Source organism: Poecile atricapillus, chromosome 26 (assembly GCF_030490865.1).
Source record: "Poecile atricapillus isolate bPoeAtr1 chromosome 26, bPoeAtr1.hap1, whole genome shotgun sequence".
Taxonomy (NCBI): domain Eukaryota; kingdom Metazoa; phylum Chordata; class Aves; order Passeriformes; family Paridae; genus Poecile; species Poecile atricapillus.
In genome coordinates this window covers 5,718,077-5,742,276 of record NC_081274.1, presented here as the reverse complement: position 1 = coordinate 5,742,276, position 24,200 = coordinate 5,718,077, and the positions used below count along the sequence as shown (strand labels likewise).

The 24,200-nt window shown below is 51.1% G+C and overlaps 1 protein-coding gene and 1 pseudogene across 1 annotated transcript in view; both read right to left on the bottom strand.

The window, feature by feature from the left end:
* LOC131588565 (zinc finger protein 239-like) overlaps positions 1-24,200 on the bottom strand; it is a 129,906-nt gene that overhangs the window by 73,794 nt on the left and 31,912 nt on the right. The window lies entirely within an intron of this gene.
* Positions 4,961-9,994, bottom strand: LOC131588590 (zinc finger protein 239-like; annotated as a pseudogene).

Here is a 24,200-nt window from a genome sequence, read left to right as displayed (position 1 = left end):
ACCTCATGCAGAGCCCTGCTACAAGGGCTTCCATAATCACGGAATTAGAAAATATGAAGCTTAGGAAAGTAGAATGTGCCCATTAAGTTAAAAAAGTTTAAAAGCTCCTCCTGTGCAAAGAATGGATGAATGAGTTTGTGGTGGAGCTTTCCCCCTCACTCCTGGTATTGAAGAAACAAATCCCTGCTCTGTAGGCCCTACACGATGGAGTACTGATTTCTTGACTACTTTTTGTGCATCATAATCACACTATGCTTTTCATTTTCTTCTTAGAACCTTCTAAGCATAAAGTAAGACAGTGAGTTGTGTATTGACAAGGCTGAAAAAAATTTCCAAATGCCATCCTGGGAAAGGAAAGGACACGAAACAGCGCTGGGGAAGAGCGTCCCTCGCACAGCCCTCAGAGCTGCCACCATGCACAAGATGCCGGCCGGGGCTGAGGCGGTGCCACCATGCACAAGATGCCGGCCGGGGCTGAGGTGGTGCCTCTCAGAGCGCTCTGCAGCCTCTGCCAGCCCAGCCCCAGCCCCGGAGCAGCGCAGGGCGGGCAGAGCCCCCTTCCAGCCGTCTGCTTCAATGGACATTGACAGACACCCGGGCCAGGGACACAGGCTGACACCTTTGCTCTGTGCACACAAACACGAACCAGACACTTGGGAACCTCGGCTGGCAGCATTTGCAGGGGAAAATACAAAGAAACTCCAGGGTTTGAATGTTTTCAAATAGAATATTTCATTTGCCAAAAAAAGGACCAAAAGCAGAAAGGGGCATCCCAGCCTGTTTCTTGCATGCAGGAATAGTGTCACAGTGACTGTGAGCTGATGAAGACGGAGATGGGATTTAATCCAAAGCAGATTGTGCAGTGGGTGCTCACCTGTGATATGTATCCCTCACAGTACCTATTTATTTGGAACACTAGGAAGATTATGAGCCTGGGCAAGATATTAACCCTTTCAATACATGGATGAGACCTACAAACCTTGTTCTTCTCTCCAAGGACTGAAAAGGACAGAGTAACAACACAAAAAAGAACAACATAAAAACATCAAAGTCAGTAAAAAAAGTCAAATCTGAGACAGAAAAAAAAATGAAAAAATGACAATTGAAACTAAAATATTCTTAGTAAAGCCATAGAAATATACAATGATATACTAAAATATCTCCTTTAATTCATTAATAAAGTATAAAAAATATTCAACCTGTAAATCTAAACAAAAGCATCCATTAAAGAAACCAAACAAATGTTAAAGTAACTGTAATCCCATAAAAAGTTTGAACAGAAAAACAAATAAAAACAGTAAAATGCCCTTTGCCCTCAGGGAGAGAAGAAGAAAACTTCTGTTCCCAGAGATGATCACAAAAACAGATGAAGAAAACCTTTGCCTTCAAACAACTCATCCTTAAAATAACACCCCATGAATTCATAACCCATAGACACACCTCTAGGAGGGCTGTAAAAACGAGAAAAATGTCACGATAGCAAAATTTCTTCCCAGACGGCTGCTATTTGTAATAATAAAAAACCACAAAAAAATCTGTTCCTCGTAAAAAATCCTCCATGACGTAACAAGAAAAACTTCTGTCCCTACAAAAACTAATAAAAAACTATTGTGTAATTAATACTGTGTTAACATCCCAAGTTCTATCTCTACGTTGTCAGGTAAAAAAAAAAAAAGGCAGGAGAGAAAAAGCGTTCTGAAAGTTTTATTCTAGTATCTCATTCTTGTAGTCCTGTTAATAAAGTTTCTTTATTCCTTCTAAGTTTTAAGCCTGGTTCTCCCTTCTCCTAATCCACATCTCACAATGAGAAATGAGTAAGTGCCCTGGAGATTTCAGCCAGCGCTAAACCCACCACATTATTTAGTGCATTAGGCAAAAAACTCAAATTAGCGAATCTCAGCCACTGCACCAGGCTGAAGCTGAGGATCCCCAGCCAAGCTCAGAGGGAGGAGAACACAGCATTTGTGGGATCCTTTCCAGTCTGACTTGCTTTAGCTGCACCCTGGGGGAGGAGAGAGCAGGAGAAGGGTTGGCTGAGTCCTCTCCCCTCTGCCTTGCCCTTCTCTGCTGGATCCTCAGTTCATCCCACACCCACCCCAAGACTCCATCCCCATCCTACTGGTGCTGATGGGATTAAAGGAGATAAAGAGGAGATTAAAAAGATAGAGAGAAGAGAAAAAGAGAAGTTTAAATGCAGTTTAAATATGAAAGAAATGCATATGTTAGTGACTGCTGAGAGTTCAAAGGGAGCTGAAGGGTTTGGGAGGGGACAGGAGCCCGTGAAGGGCTCAGGAGCTGCTGCTGCCGGGAGGGAGGAAATGCACCAATGGCTCCCAGCAGAGTCTGTGCTTTGAGGCTCTTTCCCAAACAGCTGCAGGAGGGAAAGCAGCTGAGTTTGGAGGAAGAGTTTTCTGCTGAGGTTTCCTGTTTGGAGCTGTCACAAGCTTGAGCTGCTCAAGGGAAAGGCGGCTCTGCTTCCAGCAGGGCCCAACTGCACGGGAGCACAACTTGGTTCCCTGGCCCTGAGCCAACGGGCAGCAGCAGCTTCTGTTCCCTCCTGGCTCTTGTGTCATTTCCAGCAGCACAAGACACACCAAGAAAAGCTCCTCCAGAACATGCCATGATCAACACAACCTGATTTCATTGCATGAAGGAGCTCTGACAGTCCCACGGGCTCAGGTTTGTTTGTCAGTGAACAGAGCAGGGAAAAGCACAGACACATTCCCTGCACAGGGAATTCACAGGAGGAAAGTGCAGCGCTGGAGGATGTGCTTGGATACAACGTTCCCACGGCAGTTTTGGGGATAAAATCGTCAGTAGAGAGAAAAGAAAAAGTCCTACCAAGGGTGGGCTGGGGAGGGCTGGTGCTTCCCGGGAGGCTCCCGAAGCTCAAGAGGACAAAGCCCAGACCTTGTCCAAGCTCCGAGCTGGGTCTGAGCCAGAAACCAGGGGGTGGCAGAGCCATTGCTGCTGAAGGGCTTCAGATTGCCAAAGCTAAAGTGTCCAGTATCAAGGAACAACTTGAGGTTATGGAAGTCCCGGTGCCCACGTTCCATCCCCTCATTTCAAGCTGAAAGCAGAGCTCCACTTATGACTCTGCTTTTTAATAATGAATGTAAAAATTCAACAAAATTCCATTAGAAAGACCCCATGAAGGTTCACACTGTGAGAGCTCACTCGAGGCAGCCCCAACTCCTGCCCTGGTTCAGTCCCTGTCAAGCCCACTGTGCTTTCCAGCTGCTTTGCTCCAGCTCCTCCCAAATCACCATGAATTCCACTGAACTGAAACAAATCCAAGTCCTCGTGGGTCTGGACAAGGGCAGGGAGAGGTCACTCAGGGATCACCATCAGGGGCACAACAGCCCGATATGGGGAAATGAACTGAACTTAGGACTGAGCCAATCAGACCGGGAGAATGAGGATTGAAATCAATCTTTAGAAACACCTCCTCCCGCTCCTGAACTTTTCTGTCCGGGCCGCTGCTCGCGGGGCACGGAGAGGGGACCGGCCGTGTCCCTCCAAACCTCCCTGGGAATCACCTCAGAGCCCTCAGCCTTCCTTGTGCCCATCCCCGGGGCCCCTTGTTCCTCCTAATGGCTCCCGTGGCTCTCCCAGTCCATCCCAGCCTCTCCCAGTCCATCCCAGTCACTGCCAATGACCCCGCCTGTCCATCTCGCCCCTCCGTGGATCTGCCGTCCCTCAGCCAATCAGATCGCGTCTCTCTGATGACTCATCAGTTGCCGGGCAGATCCACAGAGCCGAGTGCCCCGCGCTGGACTCGGCCTCCCAGTGCCGCGCACTTCATTCCCAGTCCCTCCCAGTGCCACCACAGTCCCGCCCAGTGCCACCACAGTCCCGCCCAGTGCCACCACAGTCCCGCCTAGAGGCCCCAGAGTCCCTCCCATTCCTTTTTAGCCCATTCCCAGTCTATTCCGAGTTAATTCCCTCTTCACTCCCAGGCGCCCACACTCTCTTCCAGTGTCCCAGTATCCACTCTCATCTCTTTCAGTGCCACCCCAGTCCCTGCCAGTCCATTCCCAGTCCCTCTCAATGCCACAGCACTCCACTCTCTCCCAGTGCCCCCAGCGTGTCCATCTCGCTGGTGCCCTGGAGCTCCCAGCCCGGCCCCGGCCGCCTCCTCTGCTCCCTGATGGATTTCTCCCCTGCCCACATCCAGCTGAGCTGCTCCCAGGGCCAGCAGCAGCTCTCGGGCCACGTGCTGGCCACTGCCGTGCTCCCCAGCGGGGACTGGAGCCAGCAGCTCCTGGTGCTGCTGGAAACCGCCCCCGGCAATGCGGGCTCAGCTCCAGCTGCCAGGTGGAGCACGTCAGCCTGGAGCACCCCCTGAGCCGGCACTGGGGCACGGCCCGGCCCCCACAGCGCCGGGGGCAGCGGGGGAGGCACTGGGGGGGCCCAGAGGGGGATTGGGGTGTGCTGGGAGGAACTGGGAGGGAGTTTGAGATAGACTGGTTTAAACTGGGGAAGGGATTGAGGTGCTTAGGATGGCTGGGAAGGTGTTTGAAGGATGTTGGGGAGGGTGGGATGGGGTTCTGGGGGTCCTGGTGAACACTGGGAGGGAGTTTGGGGGTGCTGGGTGTCACTGGAAGGGATTTGAGTGAGCCTGGAGGAGCTGGAAGGAGATTGGAGATTGGAAAACAGGGATTAGGATGAGGTTGGTTCTACTGGGAAGAGACTGGGAGGAGTCTCGATGAGTCCTGGTGGGGCTGGAAGGGACTGGTAGAGGGTTTGGGGGTCCTGGGGCAGTGGGGGGGAAATTGGGAGGGGGCTCTGGTGGGTCCTGGGGAGGCTGGGAAGAGACTGGGAGTCATTTACCAAAATAGTGATATTGATCCAGTATCAACATCAATCTGTTAATGGACAAAAAACCTCTCCAACAGTTTAAAGTTACAAAGTGGATGTTTAATCACAGCACTGGGCGAGTGCAGCAGTCACCCCTTAATACACACTGCAAGTTGACAAAAGATTCCAGTGTCTATTTATTTAAAAAAGTCTTGAATATCCAAAATACTAATACATATTAATACTAATACAGATCCATTATGCTAACACTTCCCATTCCCCACTTTGGATTAAAATGCACTGTAATCAGTTTAAAATGTCATTACACCTGCGTGGTTGTCTCCCTAATTTGAGGAGGGGGTCGTTTTGGTGAGGAGGGGTCATCAAGAGATGAAGGAAAACCGCCCTTCCTCACGCTCACCTTTCTACCTTTACAATGGTTGATATTACAAATAACATTTGGTACAACTCCAGTTTCCTCCCTTGTGACTTTGAAATGGGTTTCCAGATGTAAGGTCTGTGATCTTCCTGAACCCGTTGATCAGTTTCTCTTTTCTCATTATAAGCACAGCTGAACAAACATACAATGACAAGAAATTTTTTACCTCAGTCCCAAGTTGATTATCTCAAATTGTGCTTCTCACTTAATCATTAACTCCAACTAGTTCCAGCAAGGCCTGTCTCTAGCTGAGATCTCCAAATTTTCTGAAATACCTAATTTTTTAAAATTAGTGACTCCAAAGGAGGTTTCAGAGGGTCCTGGGTGGGCTGGGGGAGACTGGGAGGGTCCTTGGAGGGGCTTGGGGTGTCTGTAAGAGGTTTTGGGGGTCCTGACCTCTGCAGACCCCCCAGGGATGCTGTGAAATGCTGCCCACAGCAAGAGGCTGATGGGGATTGGAGTCTCCGTGGTGGGCTTCATCTTCCTGGCACTGGGGCTTGGCTTCTTCCTGTGCAGGAAGATGGGGTGGGGGTCCCGGGGGTCATGTCCTTCCCCCCCACAGAGCGTGTGTGCTCCCCTTGGGCCCCTCAAGTCTGGTGTCACCCCCTTTTCTCTCCCCACAGAGCTCCTGAGGCAGCAGGAAAACATTCTCTAGGATTGAAAGTCAACAAATCCACTCTCCCCAAGGAATTCCCATTGTTGGTCTGTGTCCCAATGCATGGTCCTGCCCTGGTGTTCATCCAGGTGCCCACAGGGAGCCAGGAAGATGTGGAGCCTCCCAGCCAGGTGTCTTCCCAACACGGATCACCAGGACCACGGATCACCAGGGCTCTGCCCAACGGGGGTCACTGGGGATCATCCAACGCCGATCCTCCCATGGGGGATGGAGCTGGAGCAGCGAATGAAGCTCTTCCCGCACTCGGGGCACTCGCAGGGCTTCTCTTACTGGTGCCTCTGTTGGTGTTGGGTCAAGTTAGATCTCTGTGAGAAGCTCTTCCCACACTGGGGACACTCGTAGGGCCTCTCCCCAGTGTGGATGCGCCGGTGGACGGTGAGGTGGCCGTTGTACAGGAAGCCCTTCCCGCAGTCGGGGCAGCGGAAGGGCCTCTCCTCTGTGTGAATCCGCTCATGTAGGAGGACATGGGAGCTGCGCCGAAACCTCTTCCCACACTGGGGACACTCGTAGGGCCTCTCCCCAGTGTGGATGCGCTGGTGTGCCCTCAGATTGGAGCTCTGACCAAAGCTCTTCCCACATTCCAAGCAGGTGTAGGGCCGTTCCCCTGTGTGGATCATCTAGTGTTTCATCAGGCCAGAGATCTCTCTGAAGCTCTTCCCACATTTCCCACACTCATAGGGTCGTTCCCCAGTGTGGATCCTCTGGTGATTCCTCAGGGTGGAGCTCTGGCTGAAGCTCTTCCCACATTCCCCACACTCGTAGGGCTTTTCCCCAGTGTGGATCCTCTGGTGCCGGAGGAGCTCAGAGCTCCACCTGAAGCCCTTCCCACATTCCAAGCACTTCTGGGGCTTCTCCCCCAGCTCTGAGCTCCGGTTGGATCTCTGGCCGTGTTCCTGGCACTGGGGGGATCTTTCCTCCTCACAGCTCCCTGGGCTGGGTTTGCAGCCCCTCCTCGTGCGGCATCTCTGGGGCTTTTTCTCCTCCTCTTCCATCTAGACACGGTTTGGGAATGAAAATTCCGGATTAGGAGGAAAAAAAGAGAGGAGAGTGCTTTGGGCTGGGGGTTCCTCCTTGCCCAAGGTCATCTCAGAAAGTCACTGGGCATCTTGTGTCTGTAACAAACCAAAACACCAAGATTCAGCCCAAACATCCTCCAAACATCAAAACAAAGATGAAAAACTACCCAAACACCAAATTCAGGCAAAACCCCCTGCAGAAGAGATAGATTCAGCCCCTGCAAAAAGACAAAGCACCAACATTTAGCCCAATAAAGCTCAGAAACACCAAGATTCAGACCTGTGAAAACTGCAGATCCCCCTCCACAGTCACCTGCTGACTGTGGGCAGGGCAACACTCCTGGGACTTCACATACAGGGAGGGTGGAACCTTGTGCTGCTCCCTCTTCCTGCTCCTCCTCCTCCTGTGTCCCAACTCTTCCTCACGCTCCTCTTCCTCCTATGCCTGCACAATCCCACCTTCTCCTCCCAAGTGCAACCTTTGACCATTTTCGTCTTCAACCCTACTTCTCCTTCCCTTCTCCTCCTGCCCCCAGGCCCAGCACCCACTGCCGCCTCCCTCTTCCCCCCCAGTCCCACAGCATCCCACCGCAGGGGCACGGATGGAGCTGGGCCAGCTCGGCCTGGGGCAGCGCTAGGCTCTCGGCCGCTTCCGCCCGCACTCGCTCCCCACTGCAGCCGCTCCCGCCACCACAGCGCGGGGGGGCCCGGCCTTGGCGCTCCCCCCTCCCACCTCCCCAAATTCCCCTCAAGGGGGGCGCCAAGGCCCGGGGGGGAGGGGCGCAGCTGGGCTCCAGCTGGGGAACGCTGGCAGCTGCGGCTCTGCCTGGACACTGATGAGTCATCAGCGCCGCGCGCTCTGATTGCCTCAGCCCTGCCTGAGCCCTGCGCCTGCACCAAGGGGGGACACCCTGCTCCAGGGGGGATGGCCCCAAAACGGGGGAACCCCAGCAAAGGAACAACGACAAAGGCTCTTTACAAACTGATCCCGTCAACCTCATTGGACATAGGGCCAGGGACGTGGACATAAGGAAGGGACAGGAGGAGCCATCAGCTGCACAAAATGTTATTAATTGATGACACAGACTGCTGCTCAGCCAAGGTCCTGCTAAATTCATCAACTTCCAGAAGAACAACAAAGACAACACAGACATCAATACCGTTAGCTATACAAAATTACAGCTAAAATGGTACATATTAAGGGGGTATGTAGTAGGTGCATTAGGAACTTCAGCCAATTGGGAGAGGGAGATGCGGCCGGAAAACTTTGAACGAAAAGGAGGCTGTGTCCTCCAACAATTGGAGACCCCATGGGAAATGTCCCATAGCATCAACCCTTTTTTATGAATGAAATGACTTTTACAGGACTCCTCTGTCTTCCTTGTGGACAGAAACCTCTGGGGATGTCAATCTTTCCACACACCTTGGGGCTCCTCTGCAATTCCTTCCACCGTCCGGGCCGGCGGGCACTGAGTGCAGCTGAAGGTGCCTCACCCAGTTTGGGGGATCGGCTCCCTCGGCTGGCGGCGGCACCGGGGATTGATTGGGTACCCGAGAGTGAGCAGGAGACAGACGAGTGACAGATCAGGGGGGCTCTCAAGAGTCGGCAGGGAGAGAGCACTGAAAATCTCAGCAGTGACTACAGTGGGATCTTCGGGGAGTGAACATGGCAGGGCACCCAGGGAGGGGACAAAAGGGAAAGCCACAATGGGATCCCAGCAAAAGGGATGAGGGTCCCAAAATATCTCTCAAGGGTCCCTTGGGAACATATGGAGGTCGTTTGCACATTCTCCCAGAGGGAATTAAGGACATGGACACCCAGGGGGGCAAGAAGGGAAGTCCAGAAGGGATTTAGACACCAGGGGATGGATGGTGTTGGTGTGCTGGGAAGGGACTGGCTGAAGGGGAGTGTGTTGGAATGTGCTTAAGGCAAGAAGGAGCAGGAGGAATCTACGGGGTAAGAAATAGGATGATGGAAAAGAGGAGGAAGAGAAAAATACTGAGGATTGGGATGTTTTTCAGAAGGGTCTTATCCTCAGAATTTGCCAGCTGACTCAGATCCTTTGTATCCCAGTTTTCCAGGACAGGAAAAGAAGGAGGTCAGGATTTCAGGGGGTTTCTCTGAGCTGGGAGCGGCAGGAGCGGGCGCAGAGCTGCGGCACCGGGAGCACGGGCTGGGGGCCTGTGGGGAGCTGTGGGGCCGGGCCGGGGCTGTGGGGCAGCCGGGGCTCAGCGCCGGGCGCTGCCTGACCCCAGCACCCCCCGGGCAGGGCCGGCAGTGGCCCCCGGCCCCCAGGAGGCTGCGGGACGCCCCGGCCGCTGCCCGGCCCCGTGGAGCTGCCGGCCCTGCCCGCCGGGGGGGCCGCCTTTGGACACTGCGGCAGGACAGGGACCGGCTCTGGGATACGGGCTGGGGAGGGGAGCCTCAGCACAGCCAGCACCAGGAAGGAACAGCTCAGAAATGGGGATTAGACCTGCAAGGATCCAGATCATCTTTGAAGCATTTTGTGCTGGGTCCCTGCAGAAAGGAAGGATTTTGCAGAAAGCTCAGCAGCTGCCACACGATGAGCACCCACAGGCACTGAGGGGGGCTGCAGCAGGGCCACAAGAAGCCCCTGCAGCACTTGCTCACAAAGGCTCAGCAGCTGAATGCAGCAAGGGATGAGCAAAAGGCCAAGCTGAAGGCAAAGGCCATGGCACAGTTCCTACAGCCCCTGAGGGATCAAGCCCAGGGCCCAAGGGGGCCCCAGCACCCAGGGGACACCCTCGGCCACAAGCACCTGGCACAGGCATTGCCCTCCTGGCCAGGGGACAGCCCACCCAAACAGCCCCTGGCAAGGAATCAGCCTTCCAGCTGCAGGGCACAAGGACACTGCAAGCACAGACAGGAGCACCCTCAGCACGAGCAAGTCCAGCCCTTGATGGACACGGATCCTTAGCGGTCTCACAGCTCCCATTACACCAGGGACCCACCACACTGCAGCCCTTGGGAACATCCAGGGTGGCTCTGGATCCAGAGGAGACCTTTCCTGATGGACACAGGGGCCTCTCCATCCACTCAGAATCTTACACATAAGAGGGGTAAATTGCTGGGAATATTTTAATAATTATGGCACTAAGTGGGAAAGATGAGTGGGTGTACTCTATTCAGCCACTATTAGCAGTTGTGAGGGATGGGTTTAAAATGCAGGAAGTTTTATTTGCTCACAACTGTGACTGCAATTTACTGGGAAGGGATTTGATGGCTAAATTGGAAATGCAAATTAATGTTGCATAAGGTGATACAGAGGCTGGTTCTGTTTTACCTCTGTGTCAAATGTCTGGCAGAGCCTAGGCTGAAGTGAACCCACAAGTGTGGGCAGCCCCAGGGAAATTGGCAAAATTAGATATGGAGCCTCTCCAACTGTCCCTGAAGCAACCAGGACAAGAGGTGTGGAAAAGCAATCCCCTGTTCCAAGGGAGGGAAGGAAGGGCTCACAGCCTGTCTGGGAGTCCTGCTCAAGGCACGGCTTGGGGAGCCAGGGATGGCTCCCTAGAATGCTCCTATCCTGCCAAACAAGAAATCCAACGGAATCCACAGAATGCTGCAGGACCCAAGAAGAAGAAATGAGATGATGAAACCGAGGCACCCCACACTCTCAGATCCTTACACCATCCTCAACCAGGTGCCCTCCTCACACTGCTGCCTCATCACACAACTTGATGCAAAAGATGCTTTCTGGGGATCTGCCCACTTCCACAGGATGCAAACAGAATTCTGCCTTGGGCTGGCAACAAGAGGTAGAAGGGAAAATGCTCAAGACATGGACGGTCCTTCTGCAGGGATACACGGAAGCACCGGCCTTACTGGGGCAAGCCTTGCAGGAAACATCAAAGGAATTGACCTCACCCCCAGGGACTGGCTTAATGCAGGATGTGGATGACTTGATCCATTCAGAAAAACAAGGAGAAGAGGTAGAGGAAGCCTCTGTGAAATGGCTTCATTTTCAGCTTTGAGTATCTGAAAATAAAAGAAAGGGCAAATGGTGGAGAAAATGTTTAAATATTTGGGACCTATTTTGACTGAAGGCTTGTGGTGAATTGACTCAGAGAGGGTCCAGGGAATACCAGAAATAATGTTTCCTAGGACTAAAAAGGTGCTGGAACAATTCTTACAATTAACAGGGAATTGCTGGAGCTGGACTGAGGATTCTTTGCTCTAGCCTGAGCATTGTATGAGTTTTTTAGCCCCAGATAGCCTCAATGTTATGGAGTGGACACAAGAAAGAAAACAAAACTTAACAAAATGAAAAAATAAAATGCTTGATGCCCCAGCCATGGCTCTTCCAGACTCAGAAATCTGAATTGGAAGGGAATATTAAACAGGCCACCCCTGAGCCTGCACTGAAGGCAACGCAGCAGCAGCCAGGGCTCCCCAGCGGGGGAAGCCCCTGGGCCTGCCCACAGATCCTCTGCTCAAATCCTCGGCCTGGCCACCCTCCTTTGCCACCTCCAGCCACTGCGGGACAATCCTTGCTCTCACTCTTGCAGCTTCAGCCCTTTCTGTGCCTGCCCTCGCCACAGCTGCTGGGGAAGGCACCGGGACAATTCCACTCTGCCTCTCAATTACACTCACACTCTGCCCTGCCTGGGATTAGCTGCTGCCAAAATAGACCAACTTTAAAATGGCTTCAAATCTTATTTCTCTAAAGGGATTTGCCTTGGAGAAAGGAATTTTAAATGTTTCTAAGGGATGTTCCACCACTCAGCAGAGATGAAATTAACATCTCAACAGACTGGGAATAGTCCAAAAGATTCTCACCAAGGTAAGGACCATCAACAAAACATCAACACCCAGCAGCAAACATCAACCAACATCTCCCCCAGACACTGTCCCAGGCACAGCTGGAGACACCTGGTCTGGAAAAGGCTGAGCAGGAAATCCAGGAGTGCCCACCTAATTCACATCACAGGCACAGAAATCCGGCTGCAACAGGAAACCAAATCCTAATAACTCCACACCTTCAAACCAATGAACATTAAACCAAGGGATTTCTATGGGGTCAGACTGTATAAATTTAGAAAAATCTAGTCAAACTCATGTGTCATGGAATGATTTTCTCTGCACACCCAGCCTAAGTGTGCATGAAATTATTCCTGTTGCACATCCTGGCCAGAATCAAGTCATGCCTTATTTCTCTAAAGACATCGTTGAAGAGTTTTTGCTTTTCTCAGTTTCAGTGAAAAGATTACACTGTTAGAATAATTTTTCATAATAATTTTACTTCTATATTGTCGGTTCTGTTTTGGCCAGTGGTGTGAGAATCAGTTTTTAGTCCTAGGAAAATAAAAAGAAACCACTTGATTTCTTTCTCATTTTTGTTTTATATTTGTACTTCACTCTTAGTGATGACAAAATGATGATATGAGTTTTTCAATGTTCACCTTTAAGCTCCACTTTGAAAACTAGAAGAGTTTTAAAGTTGGTGCTTTAACACATAAACAGTTAATGGAATATTGTTTAAAAAAAAATAAATAGCAGATTCTGTGGGGGCCACGTGTGAGTCACAGGATGTCTGCCCTGAAAGAGAAGCTTTGTTCCAGGCAGCCCGGAGAGGAGCTTTAGAAATGCAAATTAACACTGATGGGACAAAGCCTGCACAATGGCCCAGGGGCTTCCTGCCTGCAGGAGGAATTGGGCTGATTCCAGGAAGAAAAAACAGAGGCAATGAGTGAATCTGCTTGGAGATGGGGCCAGGGACTTGTACATAAGGCAACAATGGGAGAAACCATCAGTTTCAGAAAATGTTACTAATTGACAAGGACTGCTGCTCTGACCAAGTCCCGCTCTGAACATTCCTGATCTTCCAGAAGAACAAACACTTCCCAGAGCCAGGAATATCGGGTGTTATACAAAAAGGACATGCAGCAGGCGGATCGGGAAGGCTGAACCTTCCAAGCACCTCCGCCAGTGTTGGGCAAAGGGACAGGGACATGCGGCCGGGAAAATCAGGACAAAAACGAGGCCGCGTCCTCCAACAACTGGAGAGAGCGCACGGCAAATGGCCCATGGCCTCTCCCTTTGGGCAGCAATAAAGTCACTCGCACACCACTCCTCTGGCTCCTTGGGCCACACAAACCTCTGGCGCCGGGAATTTTCCCGCCCAGCCCCGGGCACAGCGCAGCCACCTCCGGCCTCCCGACACGAAGCGGGACGAGCCAGCGCTGCTCCGCCACCGCCTCCTGCCGAGGCCCCAGCGGCAAGGAGACCGCGGGCAGCCGCTCCCGCAGCGCCCTCAGCCCAGGGCCAACACGGGCCGGCCACGGCACAAGCCACCCGCCACAGCCCCCTGCCGCCCCCTCCCGGGCCCGCAGCGAGCCCCGAGCCCCAGCAGAACCGAGCGCGGCTCCCACCTGCGATGGCCGGGGCCGCCTCCGAGCTCCGCCGCCGCCTCACCGGGCTCCGGCCGCTGCTGCCGCCGCTGCCGGGCCCGCACAGACGCTCCGGCAATGGCGGCTCTCCCAAGCCACGGCCGCCCTGGGGGCGCCAGCGGGGCCGGGCTTGTCCCCGCTCTGCCCAATCAGCGCGCGCCAGAGCCACGAGTGACGGCAGAAGCAGCCAATCGCAGCCAGCGGCGGGCTCTGCACACGGCACGGACTCGCCTGCCTTGGGCTGAGCTCCGCCATTTCTCGGAAGCCTGGGCTGAGGAGCGGCCCCGGCGCTGGGCCCGGCCCGGGCAGGAGGCCAAGGAAGCGCCGCTGCGCTGAAGCGCCGGGAGCTCGGGGTGCCCGGGAGCTGAGGGCGCTGCGAGCTGGGGGTGAGTCCGGGATGGAGCAGGGCTATGCCGGAAAGAGGCTAAAACTCTGTGACTCTGCTTCCTGGCCCGGGCGGGGAGCAGAACACACAAGGAAAGGCTCGGGGGTTGTGGATGAGGGTGGGGACAGTTCAATCCTTGGTCACGGGCACAGCACACCTGACTTGGGGAAATTAATTGAATTTATTTTCCAACATGTCAGAGCAAGAAAATGAGAAGCAAAGTAATTCCTCCGGAAATCCATCTTCCCCCCAGCTGTCCCTCCTTCCCGGGCTTAACTTTCTGCCCCTCTCGGTCCCCCTCCCCGCCCAGAGGCACAGGGATGGGGGTCACAGTCAGGTCATGTCAGTGCCTCCCCCTGAGGGACAGGAATCCTTGTCCTGCTGCAGCCTGGGGTCCCTCGCAGGGGCCAGAGTCCCTCAGGACCAGGCTGCTCCAGCGGGGATCGCCAGGGGGATCCCCGAGTCCGGCCAGGAGCCACTTCCATGGCTCTGCAGGGGCTTCCCCCGGGCTCGGGGCCTCTCTCAGGCACCCCCTGCTCCGGCCCGGCCTCATTGCCCCCCTCACCCCCCCATGCAGCGAGTGCCCGGGCAGGGAGATGCACAATTTTCACGGGGCTGAATCTTGGAGTTTCTGAGCTTTATTGGGCTGAATGTTGGAGTTCTGTTTTTTTGTGGGGGCAGAATCTTTGTATTTTGGGGGGATATCAGATTTTTGGTGTTTTGGAAGTTTTTGATCTGTCTTTGTTAGCATTCAGGAACACACATAATCACAGACTGATTATATGCAGGTGCTTTATTGAAGTGCGTGGGAGCTGGGGGTATCAGCAACCCAAATCTATCTCTCTTGTCTTTGTCCAAAGTGCACATATTTCTACAATTTCAGCTGTAGCAGTAATCACTATAACAACCTTATCAATATTGCTTTATTAATATTGCTTCATTAACTTTATCTATATTGCTTCATGGGACTTAACTCATCCTTGCACGAACATGTCCGAATCTTATCTCTGGGTGGGTATCTTGGAGACCCCAAGTACCAGTTCCCGTTACCATAAACATTTCAGCTTGCTAGTCCATTCCTAATACCAAGCATTCTTGTGGCCTGCCTCTACATGATTTTAAGAAACATTTTCAGAAACATTTAACCCCATAGTAACATATTTCCCCCCCTTTGAAAATATTTCACTTTGCTATAATAAGTGTAATTCTTTCACTGTATACAGTCCTTTTTCTGAGTTTATACTTGATGTTCATCTTCGAATCCACAGTTGTCGTAAGCGTTGTTACACTCTGGAGGACTTGGAGATGACAAATGCGGATGTGGATCTCTGTCCCGTGTCAGTGCCTTTATTATCTTCTGGTTCCAGGATACTCTTTTCTTTATCTCTCCTTTCAGAACTGCACAGATTAACCAGATTGCTAAGAAAACAATTAGTAGGATTATCAGACTCTCAAGAATAGATTTGATCCAGGAGCTCACATTCCATCCCAACCCTTCAAAAATTTTATCTAACTAACTTGGGGTCAGATCTTCCCTCTCTTTCTGTGCTTCATGGTCTATTTGTTTTAATGGATTAATGTCGTGTTCTACATCTGCAGTTCCATTTGGGCTGTGAATGCAGCAGTGATCAATTTGTCCTTTTAGGTACCCGCATCCTCCGTGTTCTTTCAACAATAACATATCTAAAGCCAATCTGTTTTGCAGGGTCATTTTAGTTGTGGCTTGTAATTGTACATTTAGCTCTCTAAATCCCTCTTTGGTAACTCTTGCCAATCTCTTTCTACCTGACCTGTAAGTTTGTACAACATCTTTCTATTGTTATAATTTGCTATTGGAGCAAACAAGGATTCCAGGGCCCACTCAAATTTTACACTACTGAAGGGTTCCTGCCATCTTTCTTCATCCTCAATTTTGTTTTCCTGAACTTCTCATCTTGTCCTTATTTGCAGAAGTTCATGCTCTCCCTTGAATGGGGACCTTTTCCAAATTGGGCATAAGGTGGGGAGGCCTAAAGTAATCTCTTTTACTTTTTCACCTACAGGCAAATGTGTTGTCCAGGTGCCATCGCTTGCTGCCCATCCAAATTGGCCTGGACTCTGAATTGTACTTGTGGTACATATTACCTTTTGGATCACTTGTCCTGTCTTGTCATTTATTTCCCCTTGTTTATGTTTGATTCCTCTGCAGGCACATCCAATTTGCAGAGCTACCACTAGTGGTGGCATTTGTTTTATTTCTTCATCATCAGAAGTACAGTCCTAAGTTTTGTTCCATACCCACCAATTGACTTTGTCTGCCTCCATTCTACTACTGGTTGCAGTGTTCCATACCCCTGGATCTGTTTCATTTTCAGAGCCTTCCCACTTAATGCACCAAGGGCTATCTGCCATAGATTGGAATTTCTGAAGCACACTCATTGACCATGCACTGTCCCAAGCTTCAGCCCGATCTTTTCCTTCCTGTCCTTCACACTTCCACTTCAATACTGGAATCTTTTCTTTAATGACCTTTGCTATCTTTTCATAACACCATCCATAATTCCCTAATCCATCCCAGCCTAGTTTTGGTTCATACTTTCCTCCATTTTCATGACAATCCCATCTAGATGAATACTTTGGCTTCACAGCATTTTCAAACACTGTCTTATTTTGGTACTCGTAATCTATTTGCAATACACAGCTCACATTTTCATTTTTATTCTTTTGTATTTCAGGAAATTTTGATGTTATAATTCCCCAATTTATTTGGTCTCCTGCTGCCTTTGGTATTGGCAGCCAGGCAGTTATTTTGCTGGTGTTTTGCATGTTGGCAAAATCTTTCATTAATGCAATCATCCCATTTTCTGCCTGAATAGGATTAGAGACTTTTATCACTTGTGTTTCTGGCTGCACCCCCACATCCCTCTTCATTCTCAAATGAAGAGTTGTCAGCTGATCCTTTTGCATTTCACATCCCAAGGTAACTTTGATTCCAACTGATGGCCCTAAAGGCCATAAAATAATCCCCATTACAGTCACCAGCAACCTAGACATTTGAAACAATCAAACCCGCTTTATCTGCAGCTTTGTTGGCCCTACAGTTTGTGCAGTCCACAGTGCAGGGGAAACCTTCTTCACTCTGGTGTAATGTATGCAGGGATCCAGTCCAGCTCCTTTGACTGCTGTCAAGGTAGTTAACAGTACCTGATAGGGTCCATTCCACCTTTCTTTTAATGGTTCTTCGTTCCAGCTTTTAACGTACACTTCATCTCCCGGGGGGATGTCATGAACTGGATTCTCAAGAGTCAGCAGCCTGTTCCACACAAGGGTGCTCCGAAGTCGAGCTCGAGCTTTTCCAAGAGACAGAACATAATTCTACACCTCTTGCTTCCCTGTAACATGTACATTTGGATTAGGTTCAGGGGATTCATATGGTTTCCCATCCAATATCTCATAAGGACTGACTGACATCCCGCTTCTAGGCTTTATCCAAATCCTCAGCAGTGCTATTGGTAAAGCTTGTGGCTACTGCAATTTAGCCTCTTGGCATATTTTGCTGATTTGCCTCTTCAATGTCTGATTCATCCTCTGTACCTGTCCACTGGATTGGGGTCTCCATGGTGTATGGAGATCCCAAGCTATTCCCAGTAACCTACTCACCTCCCTCACTACTGTGGCTGTGAAATGTGGGCCCCTATCTGATGATATTCCTAGAGGCACCCCAAATCTTGGAATGATTTCTTGCAGTAACCACTTGACTGTCTCCTTTGCTTGATTTGTGTGACAGGGAAGAGCTTCTGGCCATCCTGAAAATGTGTCAACCCCTACCAATAGATATTTGAATCCTCGTGTTCTTGGTAATTCTACAAAATCTACTTGCCAATAATCTCCTGGTTTTCCCTAATTGTGCCTGTCGTCTAGCCACTGGATTGTTCTTTAAGCAAATTTCACATTTTGACATTAATGATTTTGGATTTTTAACATCCATACTGAAATTAAATTTTGTTTTATCAATTTAATCAGTGCCTCTGCACTCCAATGACATTTGTTATGTTTAATTTGTAGAACTTCTCTCATTATCGAGGGGGGTACCACTACTTGTCCCTGTGTAGTCACATACCACCCTTCTGAATTCTTCTGTGCATTCAGTGAGCGTCCCAATTTCTCATCCTCTATTGAACATTTTGGTTCTGGAGGTAAATTGAATTGAGATACATTAGTTTTTAAAGGTATCAATGCCATTGCAGTTTGCACTTTTCGAGCAGCTTGTCGGGCTGTCCAGTCTGCTTTCCGATTTCCCTCATGAATTTTGGAGCTTCCTGATTGGTGAGCTTTGCAGTGCATGATTGCTACTTGCTCAGGCTTTTGTACTGCTTTTATTAATTGCAGGACTGCATCTTGATGTTTAATGTGTGTGCCTTGAGGAGACAGCAGTACTCTTTCTTTCCACAGTGCTCTGTGTACATGCACCACCCCAAAAGCATACTTTGAGCCAGTCCATATGTTTACCGTTTTCCCTTCACTTAATTCTAGTGTTCTGGTTGAGGCAACCAGTTCTGCCCTCTGGGCAGATGTATTTGCTGATAATGCTTTTGCCTCCACTATTGTACTGACTGTTGTTGCCTGGGGGTCCCAGAGCAGCTTCCTCTTTGCCACCTTCTCCTCCATTTGTCTAATGCTTGGGCATGAGAAGTCTGGTTTGGGGAAAAAAACAAGGGGTGACCACCTAGGATTCAGGGTTCCTCCTGCCCAAGTCCATCTCTAGAAGTCATCAGGTGTCTTGTCTCCATGAAAATCTCCAAAGCATCCTGCCAGGACGGCCCAAGACCTTCGGGGCGAGGTTTCCGTCCCCGGTGAGCTGCGGGATGCGGGGCCCGATGCTCCCGGCGCGAAGGGGCTGCAGATCCAGAGAGCGATGGACGCACGTGGGGCCTCCTCTGCTGCTCCTCTTGCAGTTCCTGCTCCTCCTCTACCCCTCCTCTTCCTCCCGCTCCTCCTCCTCCTTCCCCTCCTCCTCCATCTCTCGGCTGCTGGCGAAGAGCTCTGGGGTGAGCGGAGCGGGGCCGGGAGGCGGTGGGAAAGGGCTGGGAGAGGGGGATGAGGGGAGCTGGGACAGGGGGAGAGGGGTTCTCAAGGAGGGACTGCCAGTTAAGCCCAGGAGCCCCAAATGCCCTTCGTGTCCTGGCAGCCCCTGGCGGCGCTGTGGGGGCCGGGCCGTGCCCCAGTGCCGGCTCAGGGGGTGCTCCAGGCTGACGTGCTCCACCTGGCAGCTGGAGCTGAGCCCGCATTGCCGGGGGCGGTTTCCAGCAGCACCAGGAGCTGCTGGCTCCAGTCCCCGCTGGGGAGCACGGCAGTGGCCAGCACGTGGCCCGAGAGCTGCTGCTGGCCCTGGGAGCAGCTCAGCTGGATGTGGGCAGGGGAGAAATCCATCAGGGAGCAGAGCAGGCGGCCGGGGCCGGGCTGGGAGCTCGAGGGCACCAGCGAGATGGACACGCTGGGATGGGCAGGGGGCTTGGGGACCCCCCAGTGCGGATCTTCCTCCCCACAAGCCGCAGGGAATCGCTCCAGGGATCGAGTGCTGCGGGACAGGGAACCACATTTCTTTCATCCCCATCCCACCTTTCCCTCTCCTCTCTCCCCCTTTCTCATCCTTCCCCCAGTCCATTGACCCCTCTCAATGCAATTTGGGTTTCCCAGCACCTTCCCCCACGCTTTGGGGGTTTCAGCCCTCTCTTTTTCCTACTCTTCTTCCACATCCCTTCCCAATCGTCCCTCCAATCTCTAACCCCCTCCCCCGTGCTCGGATTTGGGGGTTCCAAGACCCCCTGCTCAGTCTGTGGGTCCCATCCCCCCTTTCACTCAATTTGGGGAGATCCTAGCAGATTTTTTTCTGGGAGGAATCCCTGAGTTACAGGATTTTTGGGGTGTAGGTTTGAAGGGGGACAGCTCTGTCTGGCATTTCTTTAACCCATGGTCTGCTGGGGAAGCACAAAAACGTTTCCCATTTCCATCCTTTCCTCATTTGGACTGGTTCATGAGCTGCTTTCTTGTTTCCTTTGGTATCTGTTCTCATCTATTTGTCAACAGCAGTTTGAATCATTTACTTTTCCACAAATTCTGCCTCCTTCTGCTAATAGATAATGTGATCCCATCCCATGGTGAAATGTTGTGTTCCTCATCTGAGTGGAACACAACATCTGAGTGGCTGGGAGGAAGGTCAGGAGGTGGAGCTGTCTGGTTGGTTATTATTTCAATGGCATCCTGTAATCTGATTATCCCATTGAAATGATAAATGGTTTCTCTGGTATCTGATATCAATTTGTTTGGGTTCCAGGGTCGGGTCCATAGTGTTGCAGGATTTGTTCTGGTGGTTGTTCATCTTTTCCCCATTTTTGGGTGCTCCCTCCAGCCAGGGCTGCATCAATTGTCAGCTTTTCTCTCATTAAGTCATCACATACTTGGATTCCCAACTGATTTCCCTGAACTTGTTGTAGCAAATAAACCCCAGTGGTCTGATACACCCTATATAACATAGACAGTGACAGCACATGTTGGAGTGGGGACAAGGATGATTCTCTCCCACTTGTTTTAGTGTAGTTTTCACAACATTCCCTATTTTCTGTTTTCCTTTGCAGCTTAACCAATTCCTCTAGCAGAGTCAGATATCCTCACAATGGGCTGTGCCTTTAGCTGTGCAAATTCCATTTGTGCAAGCAGGCAGAGCTTGGGCTGAGGGGCAGAGAGAATCAGCCCAATTCCTCCTGCAGGCAGGAAGCCCCTGGGCCATTGTGCAGGCTTTGTCTCATCAGTGTTAATTTGCATTTCTAAAGCTCCTCTCCTGGCTGCCTGGAACAAAGCTTCTCTTCCCAGGAGGCCATGGGCTGACTCACATTTGGCCACTCCAAAAGTGACATTTTTGAAGAAAAAAATACTATACTATCTCTTTACAAGTTAAGGGGGTCACCTTTAAAGCTCTTAGTTTTTAAAACTGAGGCATAAAGGTGAATATTCAAAAATGCATACCAAAATCTTACCATCAGAACAGCCACGCATACACATTCCCAAAAAAATCCAAAGCAATCAAGATTTTTTCTACTTCTTGCCCTAAGTCTAAAAACTGATTCTCCCAACCCTGGCCCAGCACTACCAGTCTGAGTAACAATATAGAAGTAGGATTATTAAAGAAAAGCATAATAATGGTGTAGTCTTGTCACCAAAACTGCGAGATGAATAAAAACTCTCCAACAATATAAAATCAAGGCATGACTTGAGTCTGGCCAGAATGTGCAACAGAAATCATTAATTCCTCAGTTTGGCTGGGTGTGCAGAGAAAATCATTCCAAGACATTTGAATTTAATAGATGTTTCCTAAACTATATACAGTCTGAACCCATAGAAATCCCTTGGTTTAATGTTCATTGGTTTGAAGGTGTGGAGTTGTTAGGATTTGGTTTCCTGTTGCAGCTGGATTTCTGTGCCTGTGATGTGAATTAGGTGGGCACTCCTGGATTTCCTGCTCAGCCTTTTCCAGACCAGGTGTCTCCAGCTGTGCCTGGGGCAGTGTCTGGGGGAGATGTTGGTTGATGTTTGCTGCTGGGTGTTGATGTTTTGTTGATGGTCGTTATCTTGGGGGGGAATCTTTTGGACTATTCCCAGTCTATTGAGATGTTAATTTCATCTCTGCTGAGTGGTGGAAAAGAAACATTAAAATTCCTTTAAAAGAATTATTAAAATTCCTTTCCCCAAGGCAAAGGCAAACCTAGTGTGACCAGAGAAATAAGATTTGAAGCTATTTTAAAGTTGGTCTATTTTGGCAGCAGCTAATCCCAGGCAGGGCAGAGTGTGAGTGTAATTGAGAGGCAGAGTGGAATTGTCCCGGTGCCTTCCCCAGCAGCTGTGGCGAGGGCAGGCACAGAAAGGGCTGAAGCTGCAAGAGTGAGAGCAAGGATTGTCCCGCAGTGGCTGGAGATGGCAAAGGAGGGTGGCCAGGCCGAGGATTTGAGCAGAGGATCTGTGGGCAGGCCCAGGGGCTTCCCCCGCTGGGGAGCCCTGGCTGCTGCTGCGTTGCCTTCAGTGCAGGCTCAGGGGTGGCCTGTTTAATATTCCCTTCCAATTCAGATTTCTGAGTCTGGAAGAGCCATGGCTGGGGCATCAAGCATTTTATTTTTTCATTTTGTTAAGTTTTGTTTTCTTTCTTGTGTCCACTCCATAACATTGAGGCTATCTGGGGCTAAAAAACTCATACAAATGCTCAGGCTAGAGCAAAGAATCCTCAGTCCAGCTTCAGCAATTCCCTGTTAATTGTAAGAATTGTTCCAGCACCTTTTTAGTCCTAGGAAACATTATTTCTGGTATTCCCTGGACCCTCTCTGAGTCAATTCACCACAAGCCTTCAGTCAAAATAGGTCTCAAATATTTAAACATTTTCTCCACCATTTGCCCTTTCTTTATTTTCAGATACTCAAAGCTGTTTTTTAGCCTGAAAATGAAGCCATTTCACAGAGGCTTCCTCTACCTCTTCTCCTTGTTTTTCTGACTGGATAAAGTCATCCACATCCTGCATTAAGCCAGTCCCTGGGGGTGAGGTCAATTCCTTTGATATTTCCTGCAAGGCTCGCCCCAGTCAGGCCGGTGCTTCCGTGCATCCCTGCAGAAGGACCGTCCATGTCTTGAGCATTTTCCCTTCTACCTCTTGTTGCCAGCCCAAGGCAGAATTGTGTTTGCATCCTCTGAGAGTGGGCAGATCCCCAGAAAGCATCTTTTGCATCAAGTTCTGAATGGCAGCAGTGTGAGGAGGGCACCTGGTTGAGGATGGTGTAAGGATCTGAGAGTGTGGGGTGCCTCGGTTTCATCATCTCATTTCTTCTTCTTGGGTCCTGCAGCATTCTGTGGATTCCATTGGATTTCTTGTTTGGCAGGATAGGAGCATTCTAGGGAGCCATCCCTGGCTCCCCAAGCCGTGCCTTGAGCAGGACTCCCAGACAGGCTGTGAGCCCTTCCTTCCCTCCCTTGGAACAGGGGATTGCTTTTCCACAGCTATTGTCCTGGTTGCTTGAGGGAAATTTGGAGAGGCTCCATATCTAATTTTGCCAATTTCCCTGGGGCTGCCCACACTTGTGGGTTCACTTCAGCCTAAGCTCTGCCAGACATTTGACCCAGAGGTAGAACAGAACCAGCCTCTGTATCACCTTTTGCAACATTAATTTGCATTTCCCATTTAGCCATCAAATCCCTTCCCAGTAAATTGCAGTCACAATTGTGAGCAAATAAAACTTCCTGCATTTTAAACCCATCCCTCACAACTGCTAACAGTGGCTGAATAAAACACACCCACTTATCTTTCCCACTTAGTGCCTTAATTATTAAAATATTCCCAGCAATTTACCCCCCTTAAGTGTAAGATTCTGAGTGGATGGAGAGGCCCCTGTGTCCATCAGGAAAGGTCTCCTCTGGATCCAGAGCCACCCTGGATGTTCCCAAGGGCTGCAGTGTGGTGGGTCCCTGGTGGAATGGGAGCTGTGACACCACTAAGAATCCGTGTCCATCAAGGGCTGGACTTGCTGGTGCTGAGGGTGCTCCTGTCTGTGCTTGCAGTGTCCTTGTGCCCTGCAGCTGGAAGGCTGATTCCTTGCCAGGGGCTGTTTGGGTGGGCTGTCCCCTGGCCAGGAGGGCAATGCCTGTGCCAGGTGCTTGTGGCCGAGGGTGTCCCCTGGGCGCTGGGGCCCCCTTGGGTCCTGGGCTTGATCCCTCAGGGGCTGTAGGAACTGTGCCATGGCCTTTGCCTTCAGCTTGGCCTTTTGCTCATCCCTTGCTTCATTCAGCTGCTGAGCCTTTGTGAGCAAGTGCTGCAGGGGCTTCTTGTGGCCCTGCTGCAGCCCCCCTCAGTGCCTGTGGGTGCTCATCGTGTGGCAGCTGCTGAGCTTTCTGCAAAATCCTTCCTTTCTGCAGGGACCCAGCACAAAATGCTTCAAAGATGATCTGGATCCTTGCAGGTCTAATCCCCATTTCTGAGCTGTTCCTTCCTGGTGCTGGCTGTGCTGAGGCTCCCCTCCCCAGCCCGTATCCCAGAGCCGGTCCCTGTCCTGCCGCAGTGTCCAAAGGCGGCCCCCCCGGCGGGCAGGGCCGGCAGCTCCACGGGGCCGGGCAGCGGCCGGGGCGTCCCGCAGCCTCCTGGGGGCCGGGGGCCACTGCCGGCCCTGCCTGGGGGGTGCTGGGGTCAGGCAGCGCCCGGCGCTGAGCCCCGGCTGCCCCACAGCCCCGGCCCGGCCCCACAGCTCCCCACAGGCCCCCAGCCCGTGCTCCCGGTGTCGCAGCTCTGCGCCCGCTCCTGCCGCTCCCAGCTCAGAGAAACCCCCTGAAATCCTGACCTCCTTCTTTTCCTGTCCTGGAAAACTGGGATACAAAGGATCTGAGTCAGCTGGCAAATTTTGAGGATAAGACCCTTCAGAGAAACATCCCAATCCTCAGTATTTTTTTTGTCTTCCTCCTCTTTTC